This window comes from Camelus bactrianus, chromosome 8, assembly GCF_048773025.1.
Source record: "Camelus bactrianus isolate YW-2024 breed Bactrian camel chromosome 8, ASM4877302v1, whole genome shotgun sequence".
NCBI lineage: Eukaryota > Metazoa > Chordata > Mammalia > Artiodactyla > Camelidae > Camelus > Camelus bactrianus.
This window is the reverse complement of record NC_133546.1, coordinates 77,459,187-77,485,689: the sequence shown is the minus strand read 5'-3', so window position 1 is coordinate 77,485,689 and position 26,503 is coordinate 77,459,187. Positions and strand designations below refer to the sequence as shown.

The following is a 26,503-nucleotide window of genomic DNA, read 5'->3' as shown; positions in this document are numbered from 1 at the left end:
CTTCACCATTCCTGTGAGAACTAGAGTTTTATATTTTTACATAGTTTAATTTAATATAAAACTTAATAGAGTGAAATATACAAATTTCAAGTGTACATTCACTGAGTTTTGACAAATACATACACCAGTACAATCCAAAGTTCATTAGGTAAATAGCATCACTGTCATCCCAGATTGTGCTCTTACCCTCCGCCTACTTAATCTCTGCCCTCATCACAGGTTAATTTTCCTTGTTCTAGAATTTCATGTAAATAAACACATACTGTATGTGCTCCTTTTTCTTTCTTGTTCTGTTCACAATGGTTCTGAGATTTATTCATGTTGTTACACGAATCAGTAATTAATTCAATCCCATTGCTGAGCTGTATTCCTCTAAGTGAATACCTCTGCTTGTTTAATGTACTGTCTTCAAGGATGCATTTGGAATTATGGCATCTAATTTTCAAGAAAATACAGTGAAATCTAGAGCCATCCCTGTAGGACAGTTCTCAGGAGCAGTTTGCACATCATCTAGGAAATCAGCAAAATTGCACCTATTAGCATCACATACATGATAATGCCTTTGCTTTAAACAAGCCTCAGAAGTTATTTCAGATTAACGTCATATTTCTATTGGCATAAGTATTTTTGTCCTATGCTGATCTTTAAGTGATAAAAATCAACTATCCAACTGAAGGTGTGATTCAGAGATTTCAGCACAGCATTACACACACAAGAACTGGTTGTGTCCCAGGTGAACTGGAAATGGCGCTTTACTTAAAGACACCCAGTCACAATGTCTAACCACCCTACAAGCCACTAACCAACCACGAGGGTGCCAAGTTGCAACCTTTTTGGAAGCAGTGGGACCCACTGGGGATATGTGAGGGTTGTGGTTACCTGTTGGACACTGGCTTGCGATTGTGGAAGATGAATCTTTGTGACAGCTATGTCTTAAATAAATGTCTTTGAGACATTTTATTAGTTAATTTAAATTATGTTAACATGATTTTGATTTCACCTCCTTGGTGTGGTGCCTGACCACCTTCATCCTGGCCCTGACTTTTATGGTTTCCTTTGCAGTCTCTCCTTGCTGCCTACCTGGGGATTGCTATCCTGGCCATTTACCTCTGGAAGATGATCCTTGCTGTGAGTATATCACGGTACTTTAAAGCTGTCCCCTGAATCATAAATACACAAGGGCTTTGATAGTCCCTGCACCTTGCATTTATTTTCTTCCAGATTATTAACATGAATGCAAACTGACATTTGACATCAAAATAACCTTAGAAAATATTTTAAACTTTTAAAATAAGGAACTCAGTATGACGACTATAATCTCACTAAGAAAACTTTAAGACCTAGTTCTTTTCTATGAAAAGGAAGTCATAGATCTCAACCTTTGATAGGCACTTTCTTACACTGTTAAGGACTTGTGACTTCTCATAATGATTCTTAGATACAATTTAAGGATATATGAAACCTTAAAAATGTTCATTTCCTTTAACTCAGTGTGATTCCACTTCTCATAACCCCAATGAAATAATCAGACATGCATTTAAAGATGTGTGAGAAGGAAAAATACAGTAACAGCCTAAATGATGCTTGGTAAGAGAATTGTTAAATTACTGTACATCCATACAGTGTGATATTAGGCAGCTTTTAGAATTCATATATTGCAAAGACATTTCAAGAAATGGACAATATTCTTTAATATGTGTAAGCACATTTGACTTTTTTATGATTGGATTACATTTTGTTCATTCTTATTTTGTGGTTGGCATTATTCCTTTGATAACTAGTTAGGTTTAAAAGGCTAAAGCTCACCCAGTAAGAAGACCACAGGGTGTGAGTGAGTCAGGGATGGACCCAACCTCAGATCTTCTAGGACATGTAAGACCAGGAAAGTCAACCTCTCTGTTCCTGGATCTCCTCACTCACAGAAGGAAGGTAACAAACCTATACCAGGGCTTCTGTAAGGAACAAAGAAGACAGCAGCTGGTCGCAAATTCTAAATAAATTTAGTTCTGCCATGCTAGCATTTAAAGGATAACTGTAAATACCATAGCAAAGATCACGAAGGAAGAAAGAAGAAATGTGTGTCTTTAAATGCTAGTTCCCTGCCTGGCTGATAGTTCAGCTTTTATTCATTCATTTATTTGTAAGGAAAAATGTTTAAACACTTAGATGATGAAGGACGTTATATTAAACCCTTTTCCCTAAATCATCAGAGATAACAGAAAATGCTTCCTAAGTAGATGGGTGAGTTGCTGATAATTTCCCTGGGGTTCCTGGAATCTATTCCAAGACCTCCAGGGTCTGCCTTTGAATTAAATCCCAACTATTGTCCCAGACCCACCTCAGTGTCCTCCCCCTCAGTCTATACTCCAGGGCACCCCATTTTTCCCTTCCCTGAAGCCACAACCCCTGTTGGCTTATAACTATTTATTAATTCACATACCATCTGAACCTATGACCCGCATTCTTCAAATTCATTATCTGATATTGATACACAACATTTTCATATTTTACCTACATACTATTATTAAAAGAGCATTCATATGTAATGCAATCCAAGATTTGGCTGGACAACGAACACACCGGCTCATTCATGTATTTTCTTTTTTTAAGTTTTGCATTCTTCATAGAAACTACCCCAATTCCATGCAGGGAACTAAATCACAGTGTAACTTCTATTTTGGTGTCTTGCTCTAATTACTATTCTGAAAACTATCCGATGTTTCGAGGTAACATCGGAGCAAACGCTTCTTACTGCAGCTGCTATATTCGGGGATATGATGTGTTTCACAATATAGCTGATTTCTTTCAACTTGGGTTCATTTTTAAATGGCTTTACTAAAACTAGAATGAGGTTTTTAAATTTTAAAACCTCGAATACAAAGATAATGGCTGCGCAAAAATATCTCACTCACTATTCACAATGACCTGTAGTTTAAACCCAAATTTTTATTAGTATAAAGTATGATGTTTAGGCATCAGAGAAATCATATGGAGCATGCAAATTTGGCTCTCTTGATGGTTGAATCATCTTCCTTTCCACACTTCCTAGGGCTCATCCTTCAGACCTTCAAGATATCAAGCCATGAGAGAAGAAAAGTTGTAATTCACCCGAGTTTCAGTTATAAACTCATCCGTCATCATCTTCAGAGAGTTTGGAAGTGTCAGCTAGATTGCATTGGCCAGCTTTTCAATTACAAGAAATTAATCACTTAAAAGGAGAATGGGCCCCACAGAAAGTTTACTCCCTCAGCCTCAAAGTGTCCAGTGTGACCATAATTTAAGAGTTACTTTATATCTCAAATCAGTGCTTTAAAGTGCATCCATCTTGTGAGCTGTCTGTGTTGTTTTCATTTCACTAGGAAATTTTAATTAATATTTAATGAGCCCCCTCTAGTCAAGTCTGGTGTTTGGTAAGGATAAGACTGCAGTCTAATTACATTTGCCACTAACACATGCACACTGTAATTTCTTTTTAAAAAGGAAAGAAAAGAAAGGATAGAAGTTAAAGAAAATGAAAATCTCTCATAACTGCATCACTGATTCAAAGCAACCCTCACTATACGGAGAGATACTTGGTGTACACCTTCCAAAGACATGTTACCAATGCATGTAGACACGTATTTTATATTTTTATAAAAAGAATTTTATACTTTTTTTTACTTAACTCAGTATTTTTATACTTAACATATGACCAAACATTTCTATCTCATTGTATATAAAACTACGTATCTTTTCCCAACTGTATAGAACCCTGTCAAGTTGACTGGCCATCATTTATTTAACTCATTATTGGTGACCACTTAGTTCAATCCCAAATTTTCCCCACTGAAAATTATGAACATCGTTTACTTACGTCTTTGAGCACATATGTGACGATCCCAGGAATAAACTCCTAGATGTGGAATTGCCAGTGTAGAGATCACATCTGGACATTCTGGAATCCTTCCAACCAGACATGAGAACCCATTTCTCACACCCCCACTCTGGACGGTCCTCATCTTTATGAGATTGTCAATTCGGCAAATTATTCCTATGCTTGATGAATACATGTGACCCTTTATGTTGTTATCTCCTGATCCTTAATGAAGCTTGCCTTTTCTTACTGATCAGTAGGAGCCCTTTACAGACATGACACGCTATGGGTACTGATCATTTGTTAATTGCATATATTAAAAACATTTTCCCAGTAAGTTTTTTTTGGGGGAGTCATTTTTCAAAGGAGTAACACAAAGTTTTTTGAGTTTTCTGTTGTCACATCTATGAACCTTTTCCTATGTGGCTCGTGATCTGTGGCTATACGCTGGGATAGACCAGTTCCATCCCTGGACGATCAGTGGGCTTTTCTATATGTTCTATACATACAGGACATACAGGAAATGGGAAACTTATGTTATCTTCCCAAATAATTATCCAATTGTCCCCAAATCATTAATACACTAATGAAAGTTTTCCCTTCAATAACTGAACAATGTCCTTTATCCCGAGGGTATAATCACACATGTATATTTTGAGTTTCTGGACAGAAAAAAAAGCATTTTCTCTCATTTTTAGTTTAACCCCATGATTGCCATTATAAAAAAAAAAAAGAGTGCATGCAATTTTATTTTAAATTATTTCTCAAAAGACTACTCTTTGGATAAATGGATTTATTTTTATTTGTGTTTGACCAATCTTTTACAAGAATGCATTAAGAATTTTTCTCTACTGAAAAAAAAAGCTAAAGCTCTAAACTGTTCTTAGAAACAATAATACATATATGTAAATTTAAAAAATATGTGCAGTATATTGTACATATGTTTTTACATGCAGTATATTGTATATGTGCAGTCAAACTGTAATAATTCTACCTAATAAAATTCAAAAATGCAAAAAAGAAATGGACAAGGTTAATGTCAAATGGAAAAAGCAGAAACCATGAGTTTCTATACAGTGTAGCTTAAAAGGTATATGCTTCTATATACACTAAGAATGAATTCAAAGTGCTGCATGAAAATATAAAATAGAAAAAAGAAATATGCTTTTCTATAGGCGGTAAGGTAATTTTAAAGTTTTTTCTAATGCATTTCTGTTTACAAAACTTGCTGATTTGATTATGTCCTGTTGTGCTCATGTAATACCTTCTTTGGAAAAGCATTTTACTCTCTGAACATGTGCAGCAGTCTTTTATTAACAGACCAAGATGAAACTTGAAGACGTGGTTAGATTAAGACCAACACTAGGGCATAGGTAACTGATATACATAACTCACTGTAGTGAAGTGAAATGGTCCTGGCAAAAAGCATCCTCTGTTCGCTCTGTCACATCCTCTCATTTCTAAGCACATTCATGTCCCAGGCACCCCTGGACATGGTTTCTATTTTAGGATCTTTTAATACGTTAACTTAGGAGAGAGCAGGACAAGAGCTTATTTGAGAGATGCCTCAGTTAACTAACGTTGTTGGGAACAAATTATTCTGTATAAATGAGCTTTGCAGATGACTTAAATTAACCGGTCCAAGTGGCAGAGTTTGGACTGCAAAGTTCTAAAATTGAGAACACATCCCCTGACTTGTTAATTATAACAGACCTGTCATTGTAAGTGAAATATCCTCATGCATATTGATTGGAAAATTCACTGAAATCAAAGGTTTTTCTCCTGGATTTCTGTGGTGTGTTTTATCCCTCACTGGCCATGAGATGCCCTCTGAAGGAAGAACATCACAGGGTGCAAAGGAGGTTGGAGAGGGAGAAGGGAAGCAGCTCATGTCCCCACTCTGCTTCCCGCATTTGGAACAGCCCTCTGTTCTGATTTTCAAGGGACTCTTGTCTGTGTCCATATATTGCCCCGCAGCCTCAGGACGCGCTTTTGCCCCTCAGTCCTTCCTCTGGGTCACATGCCTGTTGCTCCTCCCGCTCGACTCTGCCTGTGGGTGAGATGCCATCGGACAGAAGGTGCTCACTGCTGAGCAAGGTGTGACTTTAAAGGGATATCCTTGGCTTTCCCCTTTCCCCTTTCTCGGTGCTTTTCCTGTGATAGCATTATTGTAGGTGCTGTTTGACTACTGCATGATATTCTGATATCTTGGCAAGTTTTTCAGTCTAAACTCAGCATCTGATCGCCATTTATAACCTTTGATTTGGGAACTAGGTACCAGGGGCCAAGACACGGTGTTTGACAGGGGCCTTGCCTGGATTTTATTGAGCTGTCATCCAGTGGCGTCTTCAGGGCTGAGTCACACGTGGGAGCTCTTTTCACCCTTTTCGTAAATGTCGGCTGCCATTACTGTTGCTGCTTGTGCATCTTCTCTAGCCAGTCTCCACTCCACCTCTGACTTGGCAACCTTTGTCACGAGTCGTCTGGGAAAGATCGTAGGACCTGGCTTGTTGGAACCATTTGACGGTTCAGCCAATAGTTAACACTGAGTAGAAGTTCTCTAAGGTGCTCCTGGTGCGTGAAAGGGGCATAGCTTAGTCCAAAGATTTTGCCTTTGCTCCTGTTTCCTGAGAGGCTTCGAAAACGGTCCTTGGTTCTGGGTCATTATGGCTGCTGGAGTTGACAAAATACAATGCCAGGTAAATGGTGCAGTAGGATAGTAATTAAAATATCTGCCATTTCCAGGATTAAAGTTAAATAGACGTGCTCATTTAGACGACTGTAAACAGAGCTTTTGTTCCAAAATAAGATATTTACCTTGATTCTTTCTCAGAAATGGGTTAGGAAATATCACCAACTGAATAGGAAATTTTTTATTTTTACTTTTAAAAATTCTATGAATTAATTATGCTGGGCTGCATCACTTGTATACTGCCACTGGATCACAGTTTGGCTTGTTAGGAACTATAAATTTATGCAAAATAACGTGCTTTTATATAAAATTTAATTTTCTTTCTCTCTGTTCTAGGCAAAGCATCAAATATTTCAAGGTACGATTTCAGGCTTCTGTTTTCTTTGTAATATTTTCTCAGTACAGGTGTTTGTGTTGGTTCTAATTTGACTGGAAGTAAATACCTTGACTTCTCAGGTCTAGTTCGCCTCTTCACAATTTTACTATTCCTGGTTTGCGGCCTAAATGACAGCATTTTAGGATTGAGTCACCACCTGTTGAGACAGGAGCCCAGGAGAGGGAGCAGGTCACACTGGTAGGAAGAAGCGGGTGCATTTAATTCCACTTAGAAAAGTTAGGGAATCCGATGATGCTACGAGTCTGAAGTTTGAGGGGAGTACTTTGGCCTGACCTGGCTCACAGGGAAGTGTAAAGGTTACGACACTGTCTGAGGTTATCAAGCTTAAGGCTTAGAGATGAAGACAGATATCGCTGGTCAAAGTCTGCGTCACAGCAGAGGCTTCAACTATGCGTTGAGTCCTGAGTGGAAGGAGCCTGAATGTCACTAACGAATGAGCGGAAATGAAAGGATGTAAAATGGGGATAATGAGGTCTGTGCAGGCTTCCCAGGCTGTGACGGGTATGTGGAGCTGTGTGTGGGGAGGCAGGACAGCCGTCTGGCACACATTTATTAGGCCCTCGAACGTGGGTGTTTCTTGTGGCGAAGTGCACCCCCAGGGTAGGGGATAGAGAGGTGTGACCTCAGGGCAGCGGAGATGTCACGTTGTTAAGATAGAGGGTAAGTCTGTACTTTGGGGTCAGACAATATAATTCAATGCCTGGCAGGAGGTTGTGGCTTCCTGGGCCCTGCTCTCGGGGCTTTCCGTGGTGTTACCCACCTGTAAGGCGAGTGTTTACCTGCACGGTGCGTGAGAACCTTCGCGTCTGGGGCTGATGACTCTTGTGACTCAGATTGTGAGGTGTTCGTGTTCTCAGCAAGTAAATGGTAAAGCCAAGGTTGTACCCAAGGGTGTGTGATTCCAAGGACTGTGTCCTTCCAAGCCACCCACCCTGGTTCTTATGAAAGGAAAATTTCTGGGCAGCAGGAAGACATTGGAGGTCTGAGTAACCAAGCAAGTGGTATTAGAAAGATTTCTCTGGGTAATTTAAACTGTGGGTGGAGGTGGGGAAAATCTGGAAGAAGTCAGGAATTTTCTTTTTTCTTTTGATTTTTTAAAGCAGTTGCAACAATCTGCTTACTTTATTGGTGACGGGAGGACAACATTTAAGCACATAGGATGCTTGAGTTTTTTTCTCTTCTGTATCTATTGATGAAGGTGCTATTTGAACTGTTGACATTTTCTAAGCAGTTTGTTCCTTAATGATGTAATATTAGGTGAAGACATTGTATTGTGTTTCCCCATCTTTGAAGAAAGATTGAATAGAAATCTCATTGAAAAATAGAGGTCTTGTTTTCCATATTTGTTTTTTACATTTAAAATGCTACTAACTAAATTTGCCTTCTTCAGGGATCACAGTAATGCTGAAAGGATATTTTTTGCTCATAGTACCAGGATAATGTGGCTTTGCTTTGGAAACATTGGGGTAATCCGATTTTACTTGTTTTGGTGATAATATTAGAGGTTTTTTTTTTTTATCTCTTTTTAGTTAATTTACACCGAATTTCTGAGGCGATCAAGCATTGCATGAAGGAAAACTCAGAACTTGTAGGAGAAATATCCAGGTGCACACAGAAGGTATAGTCATCCCTTCATTCTCATTCTCATGGCTTCCCCTTGAAGGGCGTCTGCCTCCTTCTAGCTCGCTTACTTCACTGTCTCTTCTTTCTTTCATCCTGGTGTTCCATTTCATTATATTCTGTAACAGCCCGTTCAAAGCAAACATCATACACATGTAAAGTACTGTTTTCTTTATTTCTGTTAAGGACTCACCCACAGGAGATAGGTTTTGCTATAATTAATGGTTTTGATTTCTGAATCCATTCTTACATAATTGTATAGTTCAAGAAAATAAAGAAATGTACTAAAGAAGCCATGAGGGAAAATAAGATTCTCTCCAATGAAGTACATAGATTTCAGGTTAAAAAAGAAATCCCTTCTTTTTCCAAGATTACAGACCACAAAAACAGAAGTAAAGTAATGAGTGAGTATTACTGACCTCTGTGTTTTCTTGTAGGATGATATCAAAACACTTGAGAAGATGAATGAAATCCTTGATGATGTCATTCAAGATATACATACTGAACTGCAATCTAAGAGAGATCAGAATGTCAAGAATCGGAACTTGGTGAGAATTTTGCCACTCAGTGTTACTGTCGTTTGGCTTCTGAGGCTTTTTTGTGCATTGGGTGAATTGGACCCTGCATTCTTCCATGCTGCTCATTTCAAGTATTAATACCACAGTAACATTTCTTTTTTTTTAATTTAAGGGCCTAGGAATAATTTTATTCACGAACCAGGGTAATTTTTATATCCTTTAGCACTACCCTTTAAGAAAAATAGAACTGAGAAACTGTAGAAGAGAATCCTATAGATTTCAAGCCACGTTGAACAGTCCTATCCCTCTTAATGAGAGCAGAGAATTTTCACAGTGAATCTGGGCACAGTACATATCTTTCACTAGGAAAACTCATTCACTTAAGCTGCATGGCTTGAAAGATTTCAGACCTTTACTTAGCCTTGTCACTCAGTTGACTAATCCATTGTCTTGAAAGCAGGAAATTCAATTTCCCATGAACTATTTATACCTTCAGCTGTTCTCTTCTTTACAACTTTCATGTGTTTGACTTGTCTCTTTGGCCCAAACTAGATCAGCTGCTTTAATGACACAAAGGCTGGTATGGGATGTGTCTACTAGACATTTCTTTTTAGCACATGGCCTAGTGTTTCTTTTGAAATCCTAGTACATGTTATGTTTCCATCCTACATGCACACAGTGGAAAGGAAAAATCTACAGAGAATTTGTAAAGGTGTTATTTCTGTTTTTTTAACTGAAGAATAGTCACTTACAATATGTCAATTTATGGTATGCAGCATAATGTCCCACTCATACATATATGTGTGTATGTATATGTATATATATACATATATTCATTTTCTTGTTCTTTTTTATTAAATATTATTACAAGGTATTGAATATAGTTCCCTGTGCTATACAGAAGAAATATGCTTTTTAAATCTATTTTTATACATAGCAGTTAATATTTGCAAATCTCGAACTCGCAAATTTATCCCTTTCCACTCACTCCTCCCCACTCCGGTAACCATAAGATTGTCTACTATGTCTGCAAGTCTGTTTCTGTTTTGTAGATAAGTTTCTGTTTTGTAGATGAGTTCCTTAGTGTCTTCTTTTTCCTTTTTTAAATTCCACATGTAAGTGATATCATACGGTATTTTCCTTTTGCTTTCTGACTTACTTCCCTTACAATCTCCAGGTCCATCCATGTTGCTGCAAAGGGCATTATTTTATTCTTTTTGTTGGCTGTGTAGTATTCCATTGTATAAATAAACCACAACTTCTTTATCCAGTTATCTGTCGATGGACATTTAGGTTGTTTCCATGTCTTTGCTATTGTAAATAGTGCTGTTATGAACATTGGGATGCATATATCTTTTAGAATTAGAGTTCCCTCTGGATATATGCCCAGGTGTGGGATTGCTGGATCATATGGTAAGTTTATTTTTAGTTTTTTGAGGACTCTCCATACTGTTTTCCATAATGGCAACACCAAACTACATTCCCACCACCAGTGTAGTAGGGTTCCCTTCTCTCCACAGCCTCTCCAGCATTTATCATTTGTGGACTTTTGAATGATGGCCATTCTGACTAGTGTGAGGTGATACGTTATTGTGGTTTTGATCTGCATTTCTCATATAATTAGCAATATTTAGCATTTTTTCATGTGCCTATCAGCAATTTGCATGTCTTCATTGGAGAACTGCTTGTTTAGGTCTTCTGACCATTTTTGGATTGGGTTGTTTGTTTTTTTGTTATTAACTTGTATGAGCTGTTTATATATTCTGGAAATTAAACCTTTGTCAGTGACATCACTTGCAAATATTTTCTCCCATTGCATAAGTTGTCTTATTATTTTGTTTATAGTTTCCTTTGCTGTTAAAAGCTTATAAGTTCACTTAAGTCCCATTTGTTAATTTTTGCTTTCATTTCTATTGCCTGGGTAGACTGCCCTAGGAGAACATTGTTAAGATTTATGTCAGAGGATGTTTTGCCTATGTTTCCTTCTAGGAGGTAATTTATAGTGTCTTGTCTTATATTTAAATCTATGAGCCATTTTGAGTTTGTTTTTGTGTATGGTGTGAGGGAGTGTTCTAACTTCATTAACTTACATGCTGCTACTCAGTTTTCCCAACACCACTTACTGAAGAGACTGTCTCTTCTCCATTGTATATTCTTTTCTCCTTTGTCAAAGATTAATTGACTGTGCATCTGTGGGTTTATTTCTGGGCTCTCTGTTCTGTCTTATTGATCCACGTCTGTTTTTGTGCCAATACCACACTGTTCTGATTACTGTATCTCTATAGGATTATCTGAAGTCTGGGAGGGTTATTCCTCTAGCTTTGTTCCTTTTCTTCAGTAATGCTTTGGCAATTCTGGGTCTTTTGTGATTCCATATAAATTTTAGGATTATTTGTTCTAGTTCTGTGAAAAATATCCTGGGTAATTTGCTAGGGATTGCATTAAATCTGTAGATTGCCTGGGGCAGTATTGCCATTTAACAATATTGATTCTTCTAATCCAAGAGCATGGGATATCTTTCCATTTCTTTAAGTCATCTTTAATTTTCTTAATCAATGTTTTGTGGTTCTCCACATACAAGTCTTTCACCTCCTTGGTCAGATTTACTCTTAAGTATTTTATTGTTTTGGATGCAATTTTAAAAGGGGTTGTTTCTTTACTTTCTTTTTCTGATTTTTTTATTGTTAATGTAAAGAAATGCAACTGACTTCTGTCTGTTAATCTTCTATCCTGCAACCTTGCTGAATTCTTTTATCAGCTGTAGTAGTTTTTGTGTGGTGCTTTTAGGGTTTTCTATATATAGTATCATGTTTTTTGCAAATAGTGATAATTTTACCTCTTCTCTTCCAACTAGGATCCCTTTTCTCTCTCTTGCCTGATTGCTGTGGCTAGGACTTCCAAGACTATGTTGAGTAGAAATGGTGAAAATTGGCATCTTTGTCTTGTTCCAGATTTTAGTGGGAAGGCTTTCAGCTTTTTGCTGTGGAGTATTATGCCGGCTGTGGGATGCCATAAATAGCTTTTATTCCATTGAGATACGTTCTCTTTATACCCACTTTGCAAAGAGTTTTTATCATAAGTGGGTGTTGAATTTTATCAAATGCTTTTTCTGCATCTATTGAGATGATCATGTGATTTATGTCCTTTCTCTTGCTTATGTAGTGGATCCAAGGTCCATTTACCAGGTCAGCACCATCCCCAGCACCCAGTCTATGTACAGTACACAGGTCCACTGAAAACACTGTACCTGTACCCATCCCTGTGGTGTACCAGAACTCTACTTGTTGCTTGTTTGTTGTACAGATGTGTGCCCTCAGAGCCAGCAGTGCAGATCTGCCAACATCCGGCACTAGGACCTACCACAGTGATAGTGCAATCACACATGTGGGTCCGTGGTGTGTTATTCGGTCAGCACCATCCCCAGTGCCGTCTGCATATGTTATGAAGATCTGCTGAAAAGGCTGCCTGTGCCCCTGCAGTGCACCAGAACTCTGCTCTTTGCTCACTTGTTGTAAAGGCATGTGACCACAAAGGCACCCATGGACCAAATCTGCCCCCTCTGCCTGGGGCTACAAAGAAATCTCAGTCTCGCCTACGAAGTTGCAGGGCCCTTGGGTATGGATTCAGGTTTCACCCCACCTCTACCCTGGCCAGCTAGTATGATGGCTTGACTGAGTCCCACCTCTCGTCTCATGAGAATGCATCAACAGTGTTGCTATGGGCTTGTGGAGACAGTGGCTATGGCCTGGCTCTGTTGCACCCCTCACCCCCATGCACAGCAGCAGTGTTGCTTTTTTCTGGGGATCCCAGGCTATTCTGTTCTGTATACACCCCCAGCCACCACCTACAGCACACCCCAGCCACCTGAGACTGCCTCTGCTCAGGCGGCCCTAGCCCTCTACCTGGCCTCCAGCAGCCAGTTCCGGCCCACCCCTACCAGCTTGTGTGCAGAGCTGGGGATTGATCGCAGGGACCCTTTGTGCTGGTTTCTGACAGTTTTGTCAGCCAAGCAGCTGCTGTGAGAAATCTTTTCTTTTGAAGTAAGAGATGTTCTGCCAAAGTTCAGCAGGGGTTCAGAGTGAATGGGTGGGTCTGTAGATGTATCTCTTGATGTATTTGTGGGAGAGGGTGAGCTAAGAGCATCCTTCTACTGGGCTGTCTTGGCACTACCCCCCCCCCCCCGCCCTGAAAGGCATTACTGAAATGAACATCTCAGAAATTCCAGATGTAAATTACCTTTGTTAGCTACAGAGTTTCTGTTGTACAGCTTAGCTTTGATGAAGAACATGTATGTCATGTCTTAGAATGTTAAATTTCTATGTTATCTACTTGAGGATTTTTGTTCTTGGGAACTAAGTCATTAGTGAGACTGTTTGTTTTAGGTTCAATTCTCCCTTCATGGAGTTCATGTCAGTAAAGAAGAACATCATGTCCAGAAGAAAAATGCTCAGCTTGAGAATGAGAAGAATCAGGTAACAAAATGTACATTTTAAAGATTATATAAATCAGAGATCTGAACATGATTATTCCTTTTTAAGTTTCTTATTTTTAAAAAACATAAAATTTACCACAACAATGATTTTCAAGTCTCCATTGTGTTAGTGTTAAGTACATTCACATGTGTACAGTCTTGTTGAATATGTTTTCTCAAATCTGTCTTGCAGTCAAGCATTCTGGGGGCAGGATTTGAGGATTCGAAGCACAGCGCCTTGACGTCTCATGAATGCAGCCTGGAAGGTATGTTCCTTGTTGGGAAGAAAACCCCATGTACAGCCTTCCCAGGAGGTATTGCAGGCTTAGTTCTGGACCCCCACAGTGGCTACCACAACAAAGTGGCTCTCATGAATTTTTTGTTTTCCCAGTGCATATAGTATAAAAGGTGTGTTTACAGTATTCTGTAGTCTATTAAGGGAAGCAATTGCATTATGTTTTAAAAAATGTATGTACCTTTGGTAAAAAATACTTTACTGCTGAAAACTACTAACCATCGTCTGAGCCTCAGAGAATCATCATATTTTTGTTGGTGGACTGTTTTGGATCGATGTTGAGGGCTGCTGACAGATCAGGGTGCTAGTTGTTGAAGGATAGAGTGGCTGTAGCAATTTCTTTTCTTTTAGCAATTTCTTAAAATAAGGCAAAAGGAAGTTTGCCACAGCATCAGCTGACTTTTCCTTTCATGAACAATTGCCCTGTAGCATGCAGTGCTGTTTGGTAAACACAGTAGAACTTCGTTCACAATTGTGGTCAACCCTTCTGAACCCCGCTGCTGCTATCAGCTGAGTTTATATGCTGTCCCAACTCCATTCTTCCATTTCAACAGTCTTCACATCTTCACCAGGAGTAGATTCCATCTCAGGAAACCACTTTCTTCGCTCATCCTTAAGAAGCACTTTCTGATTTCTGAAAGTTTTATCATGAGATTTCAGCAGTTCAGTCACATCTTCAGGATTCACTTCTAATTCTAGTTTCTTGTTATTTGCACACATCTGCAATTACTTCCTACTGTGAAGTCTGAACGCCTCAAAGTCATCCATGAGGACTGGAATCAGCCTGTTGCAAACTTCCCTGTCTGTTGATACTTTCCCCTCTCCTGATGCCACTCATATTCCTAAGTGGCATCTAAAATGGAGAATTAGTTCAGTTTGCTTTGTTGAGATCCATCGGAGAAGTTGCTATGTATGGCAGCGATAGCCTTACAGAATCTATTTTTTAAATACTAAGACCTGAAAGTCAAAATTACTGCTCGAGCCGTGGGCTGCATAATGGATATTGTGTTAGCAGCCATGAAAACAGGATCAATATCATTTCCATTAGTGCTCTTGGGTGACCAGGTGAGTTGTCAGTGAGCAGTAATATTTTGAAAAGAACATTTATTTCTGATCAGGAGGTCTAAACAGTGGACTTAAAATACTCAGTCATCCGTGTTGTAACCAGTTGTGCTGTCATGCAGGCTTTGTTGTTTCATTTACAGAGCAGAGGCAGAGTAGATTTACCGTAATTTTTAAGGGCCCTAGGATCTTCAGAATGGTAAATGAGCATTGGCTTCAAAACTTAAACTGACCAAGTGCATTAATCCCTAACAAGAGAGTCAGCCTGTTTTGAAGCTTTGAAGCCAGGCATTAACTTCTTTCTAGCAGTGAAAGTTCTAGGGGGTATCTTCTTCCAATGTAAGGCTGTTTCATCTGTAATGAAAACCTAGTGTTTAGTGTAACCATCTTCTTTAATGACCTTAGCCATATCTTCTGGATGACTTTCTGCAGCTTCTGCACCAACACTTTCTGCTTCGCCTTGCACTTTTATGTGATGGAGATGGCATCTTTACTTAAATCTCATGAATCAACCTCTGTAAGCTTCACACTTTTCTTCCACAGCTTCCTCCCCTCTCAGTTTTCATATAATTGAAGAGATTTAGGGCCTTTTTCAGATTAGACTTTGATTTAGGGTAATGTTGCAGCTGGCTTGATCTTCTATCCAGACCACTGAAACTTTCTCTGGATCTGCTTTAAGGCTGTTCATTTTATCATTCTTGTGCTCACTAGAGTAAAACTTTAATTTGCTTCAGGTTTTGTTTTGGTTTTGTTTTTTGCCTTCACAGGTTGGATATCTGTTTGGGGAAACAGGCCTAGCTTTCTGCCTATATCATCTTTTGACATGCCTTCCTCACTAAGCTTGATCATTTCTAGCTTTTAACATAAAGTGAGAGATATGCTACACCTTCTTTCACTTGAACTCTTAGAGTACAATATAAGGTTGTTAATTGGCCTAACTTCAACATTGTTTTGTCTCAAGGAATAGGGAGGCCTGAAGGGAAAGGGGGAAATGAGGGAAGAGATGGTTTGTGGAGCAGAACACACACAACATCTATCAATTAAGTTTGATGTCTCTTATTGGGAACAGTTTGTGGGGCTCCAAAATAGTTGCAAAAGTCACATGAATGATCACTGATCCCCGGTCACCTCAACAAATATATTTTATTTCTTTACAGTGATAAAGATGGATATATTGCAAGATTACAAAAATGTGACACAAAGTCATGGAGTGAAACAATGCTATTGAAACTATGGCATCAGTGGTATCACTATCAGTGGCAGCTATAGCCTTACAAAATGTATTTCTTAAATAATAAGACTTGAAAGTCAAAATGACTCCTGGATCCATAGGCTGCAGAATGGATGTTGTTATCAAGCATGAAAATAGCGTTTATCTCATATATCTCCATCAGGGCTTTTGGGTGACTTGGTGCACAGTCACTGAGCAGTACTATTTTGACAGAATGTTTTCCTTTTCTGAGCAGTAGGTCTCAACCACGGGCTAAAATCGTCAGTCAACCATGTTGTAAACAGATGCACTGTCACCCAGACTTTGTTTCATTTATAGAGCACAGAGTAGATTCTGCATAGTTCTTATGGGATGTAGGATTTTCAGAATGTTAAATGAGCATTGGCTTCAAGTGACAATCACCAGCTGCATTAGCCCCTACCAAGAAAATAAGCCTGTCCACTGAAGCTTTGATGCCAGCTGACTTCTCTCCAGCTATGAAAGTGCTGGATGGCCTCCTCTTCTGATTTTCTGCATTGAAAACCTGTTGTTTAGTCTAGCCACCTTCGTTAATTGTCTTAGCTTGGTCTCCTGGATAACTTGCAGCAGCTGCTGGATTAGTTCTTCCTGCTTTGCTTGCACATTTATATAGTGGAGATGGAATCGTTCCTTAAACTTCATGGACCAAAATCTGCTGGCTTCAGACATTTCTTTTGTAGCCTCCTTATCTCTCTCTGGTTTCATAGAATAAATGAGAGTTAGGGACTTCCTCTGGGTTGGGCTTTGCCTTAAAGGAATGGGTAAGGATAAAGATTGAAATATTTTAAGACCTACCAAAAGTGACACAGAGACTAGAAATGAGCAAATGAGGTTGGAAAAAGTGTCACTGATAGGCTTTCTGGACTCAGGGTTGTCACAAGGCTTTTGTAAAAAATACATGTTCTATGAAGGGCAATAAAATGAGACATGCCTGTAGTAGAAGTGAGTTTGCACTGGGAGGGTAAATAATGGATTCCTGCCTTCAAGATTGTCTCCATTCTCCACTTCCCAACACAACCAAGTTCTTAGGTGCACATGTACACATACAAAGACAACTGTTTCATGCTTTACAGAAAGTAGAAAGAAAAGGCAAGTCTGCCATGCTGCATCGGGGTCTGTGAAAGTGGGCAAGGAGGCCAAATTCCTAAGGCAGAAGAACATGGACTTTCTGGATGGAATCTGTGGACAAAGAAAGAAGGACGCAGAAGAGTAAGGTGTTCATGTGTTAATTATGATAAATCGTGTGAATGAATGTGGGGAACCACGTAGATATTATAATATGCTTTAGAGTACATGCCACCATATTTTTTATTACCATATTCAGTAAGTACAGATTTGTGTTTACTTTTCTGCCTTGATTTCTGTAATCTGCATCTTCCATTCCACTCTAACTGGTTACCAGAGTACCTGTTTGTAATTAGTTTGAGATTGGAGTGGGTACTGGGACTAGATTTGATCTCTTTATTATCTGGATCCACTGGGTCCATTTTCATTGTCCTCAGGCTTCAGTCCCATCATATTGTAATGACCTGCCATGCATCTGTCATTTTTCATTAAACTCTAGACATTGAGTAGAAAATAGAGAGAATTTGATGCCTAGTGTGAGGTTACCTTGCTGCAGAGATGTGGGTTTACTGCTGGCAGGTGATCAGAGTGCTGGCAGGTGATCAGAGTGCCGGCAGTGCTGCATCCTGTTAACCCAGTTAGCAATGGAGATCACTCAGTGTAGGCTCAGCCTTCCTGAGGCCAGTGTGTCTCCTGTCCACCTTTATTCCTGGCACTTAACTCTCATGGGGCCCAGCTAAGGCCTGTGGGCGTTTCTAGGGATGGGCGTTTCTAGGGATCACCTTTGCTGAAGGACCATGAGCTCCAGTTGTCCGACTGTGGTGCCCGTGCATGGGGGGCAGGGGCACCAGCTGCTGGGCTGCTCTGCATCTCAGTACTTTGCAGCTAATGGAGGACCCTTGGGGAAGGTGGCCCTAAATGCCGGGCTGACCTCAGTCCTGGGCTTCCTTCTCCATCTTGGCCTCACGTTCCTTCCTGGCTTGTTAGCAATTTGGTACCTTTGATCATGAATTTCATAATTTGTCCAGCATTTCCTGTCATTCTCAGCAGGAGGTCAAGGACATCACACCCATCAACCCACATTAAAAAGCAAACATTTTCTTATATTCCCTGAAGAATCAGGTTTTGCCAAGGCTTTGACTGAAAATCAGGGCTCTCCACAAATAAATCACGAACGCCTGCTTCATCCTGATGTGTTTGGTTGTGATGACTTGGTCAGGCCCTGTTTTCCACTCTGAAACACAGTGAGTTCATGCTGTCCCAGTCACAGGAGCCTGAGCCTGGGAGGGCACAGAGTGCACTTCATGTGGGCTTTTCATGTGTGTTTACTTTATCTATAAATGAATAGGGATGGAGACTCTGAAGGGAAGCTCAGATACCAAACACTTGCCAGAGGACTGAGTTTAGTTTTGTCATATCTATTAGTGGGGCCTTTAATTTTTTCCTTTGTATTTGTCAGTCTATGTATTTATGGGGAAGGGCAGAAAGAACATTCAATTCTTCCCTTCAGATTGCTGGGAGAAAACAATGGCAGAATTTCACAGGGTTTCTTTCCCCACTCAGGAAGCTGGACATGAAAGGATGTGAGCTGGTGGAAAAGAAGCACCTCTTAGCAGTAGAGCAGAAGTTGAAATTGGCTGAAGAAGAGATACAAATGTACAAGTGAGTTCAGCTCCTCAACACCCGTGGCTTAGAAAACCCCTGTTGGATTTTTTTTTTTAACTTTTCTAAAATGTTTAGACACAATATCACACACAGACCAAAACCAATGTTCAGAAGACATTTGTATAGATACTTCACACAAGGGGGAAAATGTTATGTTTTACACACATGAAGTTAAAGTTTTAACTTTAAAAAGATTAAGTTACAAAGAATTTCCTGGTCCCCAGTGCTGGCTGGACTATGTGGAAAGATGGTTCACAAGGATGTTTCTGTAGATGATATAAAGTGTTACCAACCTTAGGAAAGCGGTTTGTTGTAGCATCAATCACATCAATAAATATGACCATGCCGTTGGAGAGACCCACTTGTTGTAAGCCTGAGAAATAGGATAAGGATGTAAGGAAAAGAAGAATCAAGCTTTATGATGAAAGATACTCCATACAGGATAAATTAGGAAAATGTTGAGTATGGGAAAGCAAATTATGTCAGTGCAGAACCTGGCAGGCATTAAGTAATAATTAAGGAAGGAATTAATGCAGCAATAGCTTTGAACCTACTATACATAATATGAAATGTGTTTTATATAATTATATAATGCATATACATGTGTAGTTTGGATAATGTGGACTTGGGCAGGTTATTTAAAATCATACCCAGCATTGTGTTTTATCTGATGAAACAATTTGTAACTCATAGGAGAAGAGTTGAAGAATTGCAACAGGAAATGCAGGAAACAGAGGACGTCTTCAGATACCGGGAACTTGCCTTTTTCCTAACACACTGAGTCCTTAGCACCTGATGCAGACAATCACTGTGGCCCTGAGAATCCCTAACCATGGGGTGTTCCTTGATGTGTTTACTTTTCAGATCGCTCTTCTTGAGGAGGTGGCTCAAGATAACTGGGTGAGAATGTGTTTCCTTCCTTCCCTGTGTGCACAGTCAGCCACAACTGAATGTGGATGTGCTCCCCCCCCCCCCCCCGCCCAGCTCTGGGCTCTGGACCAGGGGAAGGCAACGAGAGAGATGAGATGGGAGGTTGCCTACTTGAAACAAAGGTACAGAATTTTGACATACATTTTTAAGGGTGTTTTGAGATTTTTAAGAGTAAGCTGTTTTGTGTTTAGTAGAGGAATTGATGATGTAACTCTTATTGAAACCATTCTTTCTCCATCTTCAAGATTGGAAGGAATCTGCAGACAGGGGCAGGCAGAGGAATATATGAGGCAGGGACCCATCTCAAGAGGACCATACAGGTTGCATCCTCCACTGAGAGGTAAGGAGCACACTGTGACGAGCAGCTGCTTCATTTCTGCTGCAAAAGCCGCCGAATGGGTAGTTGTTAGGTTTCCTGGACACCATGCCATACACTCGCCGCAGAGAACAGGTTCTCAGCTGGTTGACAAGATGCTGTTTTCTTCGCATGCCACCAGCCAGCAGGACTCTGTCTCCTGTGCACGGTGGAGCTCATGCCCCTCCAGGGACTGTGGTCTGCCCTGCAGCCTCTTGGTAGGTTGGTTTGGTTGGTTTCTGTGTGCTAGAGGAAATGAGCGTTGGCACCCTCCTCCTACCTGGAGACAATGTTGAAGGCTGAATTCTCCTTTTATTTGAGAAAAACAACATGCACAACATTTTAGAATGAAGGCAGTATGTCCTGATGAGAAAAAATTTTTCTTCATTTGTCTTGATAGATAAATATTCTATTCAAGACCTGCTTTAAGACAACAGGCTTTTCTGTACTAATTTTGCAGGTCCCTTCATCTTTATAAAAAATGTTGCATAGTGATCTAGAGTAGCCAATTAGTAAGTTAAATTACAACATAATATCACTCTTCCAGAGTTATAAGTCTAACTCTAAAGTCTTCCAAAGAATTCTCCATATATTTCACCATTCTTTTGCCCATTATTACAATATTAGCCTTTCTAAGGCCACTTCTTTCATAAACACTTACATAACACCTGGTCACTTGTATAAGACATTGCATCAGACTGAAAGATTTAAAAAATTTACCAGTGGGCTAAGGAGGGAGAGAGGGAGAGCTCATGTTCAGGGGTTGTTGATACTCTTCCTACAAAAGACTCTTCTTTTAATTTTCAACCTTTGTAGAAATTGTGATTTCCCCTGAAGTGTATTGTGAGTCCCCTGTTTTAGTGCTGATTTCCAGAGATTGGAGCCCTGAGCTCCCATCCAGGTTGATTAGTTATGGAAACACCTGAACCAGGGCTCTGTGGTGTCCTCGTCAAGGGTCAGGGGTCCAGCGTCCCCTCGTCCTCGGGGTCACGTGAGATAGGAGGGAGACCCGGTGCCTCTGTGAAGAGACAGGGGCACGGGCGGGAGTGTGAGCTCCTGGAGGAAAGCCTGAAGGCCTCGTGCTTCCTCTACATGGTCTCCGTCAGAGAGAGTAAACCCTCAACACTGCCCTGCCTTTATCAGATTCAGGACACGGTGCTGCCCCTGTGAGGAATGACAGCGTCTTCCTTACTGAGGAGGCTGAGGAGGCCGAGGAAGCCCAGGTAAATTCTGTGGTCACTTGCAGTTGTAACTATTTCTGGGAACTTTTGTCTTTTTTTAACAGCACTCTTTCTTGGCCTTGTCTCTAGATTGTGTGCTCTGTGTCTACTGTGTCATTACTTTTCAAATTCAGACTCTTCCCCAAGAGCCAGTGGGCTTCTCCCTTCAGCCCATCACCTTTGGTGGTGCCCACAAAAGCCGTAAGGTCTTCGAGGCTGAGGTCCGCGGGGTTTTCTCTGTGTGTTTCTCGAAATAACATTGTCGAGAGAGAATAGGTTCTCGCCTTGCACAGGAAACGATTCAGGAGCAAGGCATGGTAAACTGAAAGCACGTTTGTTTAGAGATACACACTCCATAAGTGGAGTCCCTCTCGCTCGGAAGGGAAAATGGCTTAGGAGATACACACTCCATCAGCAGAATGTGGGCATCTCAGAACGGTGAGAGGGAGAGAGACTGAAGGGTGTGTGGTGTTTAGTTTAAAGTAATGGCAGATACACTCTCCATAGACAGAGTGCAGGCTGTCTCAGAAGGCAAGGGAGAGCCACCACCAGGTGCAGAGCTGTTGGGTTTATGGGCTCGGTAATTTCATATGCTAATGAGTAGGGGGATTACTTCAGCTACTTTGGGAAAGGGGTGACGATTTCCAGGAAATGCCTCCCTGCCCACTTTTTGACTAATGGTCAGCCTAGGATCTGTCACGGTGCCTGTGGGTGCGCCATGAGGCTCAGGGTCCACTGGAAGTCCAGTCCTCCGCCATCTTGGTTTTAACCAGTTGGTCCTGTCCTCAGTAGCTGTGTCCTTCCTTCAGTGGTTGTGCCCTGTCCCCTTTCCTCCCACTTCAGCGTGAGGATGGGGACACCTCACTCCACATTTACTTCTCCTGCACCGTTGACTCCTTCCTGGTCTCCTTTACTTGGGGTTGCCCCTGGGCTACTGAAACATTATTGCTGTTGCTATTTTACTCCTTTCCTGGTTCAGGGAGGTGATTTCCTGTTTAGAATGTCTATTATAATCCTCGTAACTGAAAAATGAGGAAAGTCCTCCCTCCAACTTTATAACGTGTGCCTTGTGCAATTTAACTCTTCTTGGATATAGTAAATTTAATAACCCATTATTGCCTTTTCTCTGAAAGTAAATGTGTCTTACAGACTCCCTCCAGTTGTACTCTTGGTATAAAAGCTGGAATCTCAGAGATGTTCCATTTGTAGTAGAAAACATACCCTGCAAGTGAAATAGCCCACAGTGAAAATGCCTAATTACCTGCAGGGCCGATTCCCATCAAAGCATTTTATTCCTATAAGCAGGGCTGGTCCTGCCCTGTAAGCTGTTATAGCTGCTCCTTTATCTCATCACACACTGTGGAATTTCACACATGATATAAAATCACTTTTGTGTTAATTGTGGAATTTAGACTTCCCACATTGTCTTTCCATAGGACAGATTTAGTCTGCACCTCATAATGTACTTGAAATTCAGAATTACGTGTACATAAAGATGACTGGAGCTGAGCCACAACCTTCTGTAGGCAGCGTTGTCCCCTCAGAAGCACTTTCGCAGCTCCCCTACAGCACTGCAGGATGCCCACCTCCCAGAGCTCTTTGTGCCCAGGAGCAGCCCCTCCAGGGAGGAGAAGGGCCAGCCCCTCCAGGGAGGAGAAGGGCCCTTTGTCAGGAGGGAGCGTGTGACAGGCAGGGGAGCTTCCCACCCCACAGGGCTCCAGGGCTCACCCTCAATGTTGCCCATCTCCTCCTCCTCCAAGTCAAATCCTGAGGCTGTCTACCCGGGCGATAGAAATACAAGCAAAAATAAACAAATGGAACCTGATTACATTTAAAAGTTTTTGCGTAGCAAAGGAAACCATAAACAAAACAAAAAGACAACCTACGCGATGGGAATAAATATTTGCAAAAGATGAGACTGACAAGGGCTTAATTTCCAGAATATATAATAAACACCTCATACAACTTAATAAGAAAACAAAACAACCCAATCCAAAGATAGGCAGAAGACCTACACAAGCAATTCTCCAATGAAGACATACAAAGGCCAATAGGTGCATGTAAAATGCTCAATATCGCTAAAATGCTCAATATCGCTAATTATCAGAGAAATGCAAATCCAAATTACAATGAGGTATCACCGCACACCTGGTGTCAGAATGGCCATCCTTAAAAACTCCACAAACGATAAATGCTGGAGAAGGTGTGGAGAAAAGGGTACCTTCCTACACTGTTGACGGGAAAGTAGTTTGGTGCAGCCAGCATGGAAAACAGCATGGAGATTCCTCAAAGAACTACAAACAGACTTACCATATGATCCAGCAATCACCCTCCTGGGCAGAGATCTGGAGGGAACTCTAATTCAAAAAGATACGCGTGCCCCAAGGTTCATAGCAGCACTATTTACAATACCCAAGATATGGAAGCAGCCTTAATGTCCATTAACAGATGACTGGATGAAGAAGTTGTGGTATATTTTACAATGGAATACTACTCAGCCAAAAATAACAATAAAATAATGCCATTTGCAGCAACATGGTTGGATCTGGAGATTGCCATTCTAAGTGAAGTAAGCCAGAAAGAGAAAGAAAAATACCACATGATGTCACTTATGTGGAATCTAAAAAAAAGACAAATGAACTTGCTTACAAAACAGAAACAGACTCACTGAAATAGAAAACAAATTGATGGTTATCAAAGGTGGGAAGGGATAAATTGGGAGTTCAAGATTTGCAGATACCAACTACTATGTATAAAATAGATAAACAAGTTTATTCTGTATAGCAGAGGAAACTATATTCAATGTCGTCTAATAACCTATAATGAAAAAGAATATGAAAACAAATGTGTACATATATGTAGGCCTGAAGTATTATGTTGTATACCAGAAATTGTACATTTAAACTGACTATATTTCAGTTAAAAAAAAAAAAAAGAAAGAAAATGTGCTTCAGTCAGTACACACTGGACACTAAATCACCAGGTTTCAACCAAGGTGCCACCGCCACCTGGTGGTAGCCTGTGCAAATGACAGGAATAGACACAAGGCCGCCTCTTGGATGGATGGAGCTCCTGCCTGGCCAACTTGAATCCAGGAGGTGATGGGGGGAGAAGATACTACTAGGTGTCCCCAGTTATCAGCTCTCCTGCCCTTCAAACATGTTTCTGGACACACAGCAGCGAAGCTAAGATGACATCTCCCAGCCTCCCTCGCAGCCAAGTGTGACTATGGGTCTAGATTCCAGCCAACATGAGTGAAAGTGGTATTTGCAGCTTCTCGGTTGGGCATTTAAAGGGAAGGGAGAAGCCTCCTCTTGTCTTGACAATTCCTGTGCACTGGTGTTGGGATGTGATGGCAAGCCATCTCTAGCCACACAGATGCCAGTAACAAGATGCCAGGGTATTGCTCCCTGACACCATGGAATCACCACACCACCTTCTCCTTGCTTACACCAATCTAACTTACTACAGCAGCTTAGCCTGTGCTCTGACTAACGTGGATGGTAAGCAGTACACCCAACTTGGGACCCAGAAAGGGCCTGGGGGGAGAGTGTGGCTGGATCAGCTCGGCTGAGGAAACACCACCACAGGCACACGTCCCTCCTGGTCAGCCGGTCAGTCAGGGGGTGCCTTGAGCTCGGTCAGCAGTGTGGAGAAGGGACAAACGAGGACGAGGAGAATTGCTCTTTCTGGAAACTGCCATCTGGCTCAGCAGACAGAACCCACGTGCATACAATAGGGAAGAACATTTCACAGCAACGGTGTAGTAGGAAGGTCTGGTCCTCTAAACACACCAGCAGGTGCATAGCCGTGTGGGCCCAGAGCCCTGCCTTAGGTGACTGACACAGTAAGTAGCTGGGGTGACAGCCCCTGCGTAACATGAACCAACCATTCCAAACAACATGTGGTCCAGCATGCAGGCACAGTTCAGTCCCCAGCATCTGTGTCATCACCTACCGAGAAAACAAATTCAGCTGAAATGCTTCGGCTGAAGAGTTCATTTATGGGATTCAGCCATAAAGCCTACTACTTTCAGTCACCACTACATCTCAGCACACATGCTAAGGGGGAAAGGTTTATATTGTTTGCCTCATTCTGCACTTTAACTTAGTCAACTCAACACTATAAAAGTTTGTGGAAAGGTTATCTGAGGTCATTTCAATTTGTCTTTGGCTGCTAGCCAGGTGGAAATCACTATTCCTCTCTGAGAGTTGATGTCATCAGACTGTGAGGTTAATGTCCACAGCCTCACCAGGCCTCAGTGAAAATGTAATATATATATATATATATATATATGTCTGTGTTACCAAATGAATGTGTGTGATGGGCAACAGAAAAATGTAAATGTTGAAATGACATATTTAGGGATTATGTTTCTAAAAGGTAGTCTTTAAATTTGTGTTTGCTACTGTGTGGCCATAGCAATATTTACATGAAACATTATATAGTTTATTAAGTTTTTTTTTTTTAAATATTAGCCTTTTATTCAACACATTTATTGAGCATCAGTTTACTCTGTGTTATAAACTGAGTTAAGAGAGCCCAGAGATCTTTCAGGAGCAAGACCTCAGTTTAGTCACAAACACAGGTAAACCAACAAAAGGGGTCTATGTGCTTTGGCAGCAGTGAGAGGCGAAAGTCTTAACTTTGAGCACGTTAAGGATACATGCAAATCAAAATCACAATGAAGTCTCACCACACACCTGTCAGAAGGGCTGTCATTAAAAAGTCTACAAGTAACAAGTGTTGGAGAGGATGTGGTGAAAAGGGAACCCTCCCTACACTGCTGACGGGAATGTAAAATTGGTGCAGCCACCATGGAAAATAGTATGGAGGTTCCTCAAAAACTAAAAATAGAACTACCATGTGATCTGGAAAAAATAAAAACACTAATTAGTAAAGATACATGCACTCCAATGTTCACAACAGCACTATTCACAGTAGCCAAGACATGGAAGCAACCTAAATGTCTATCAGCAGATGTCTGGATAGAGAAGATGTGGTATATTTATACAATGGAATACTACTCAGCCATAAAAAGAATGAAATTCTGCCATTTGCAGCAATGTGAATGGACTTAAGAGAATTTTATGTTAGTGAAATAAGTCAGA

The 26,503-nt window shown here is 40.7% G+C and overlaps 1 long non-coding RNA gene across 1 annotated transcript in view; it reads right to left on the bottom strand.

Moving 5' to 3' along the window:
• The window catches only part of LOC105074223 (uncharacterized), a 45,888-nt gene that overhangs the window by 7,709 nt on the left and 11,676 nt on the right, over positions 1-26,503 (bottom strand). The window contains exons 3-5 of the long non-coding RNA XR_012508412.1: positions 19,181-19,260; positions 8,982-9,075; positions 1,807-8,681 (exon numbers count right to left, since the gene is read on the bottom strand). This is a non-coding gene — a long non-coding RNA (uncharacterized LOC105074223). The remainder of the gene's footprint in view (positions 1-1,806; positions 8,682-8,981; positions 9,076-19,180; positions 19,261-26,503) is intronic.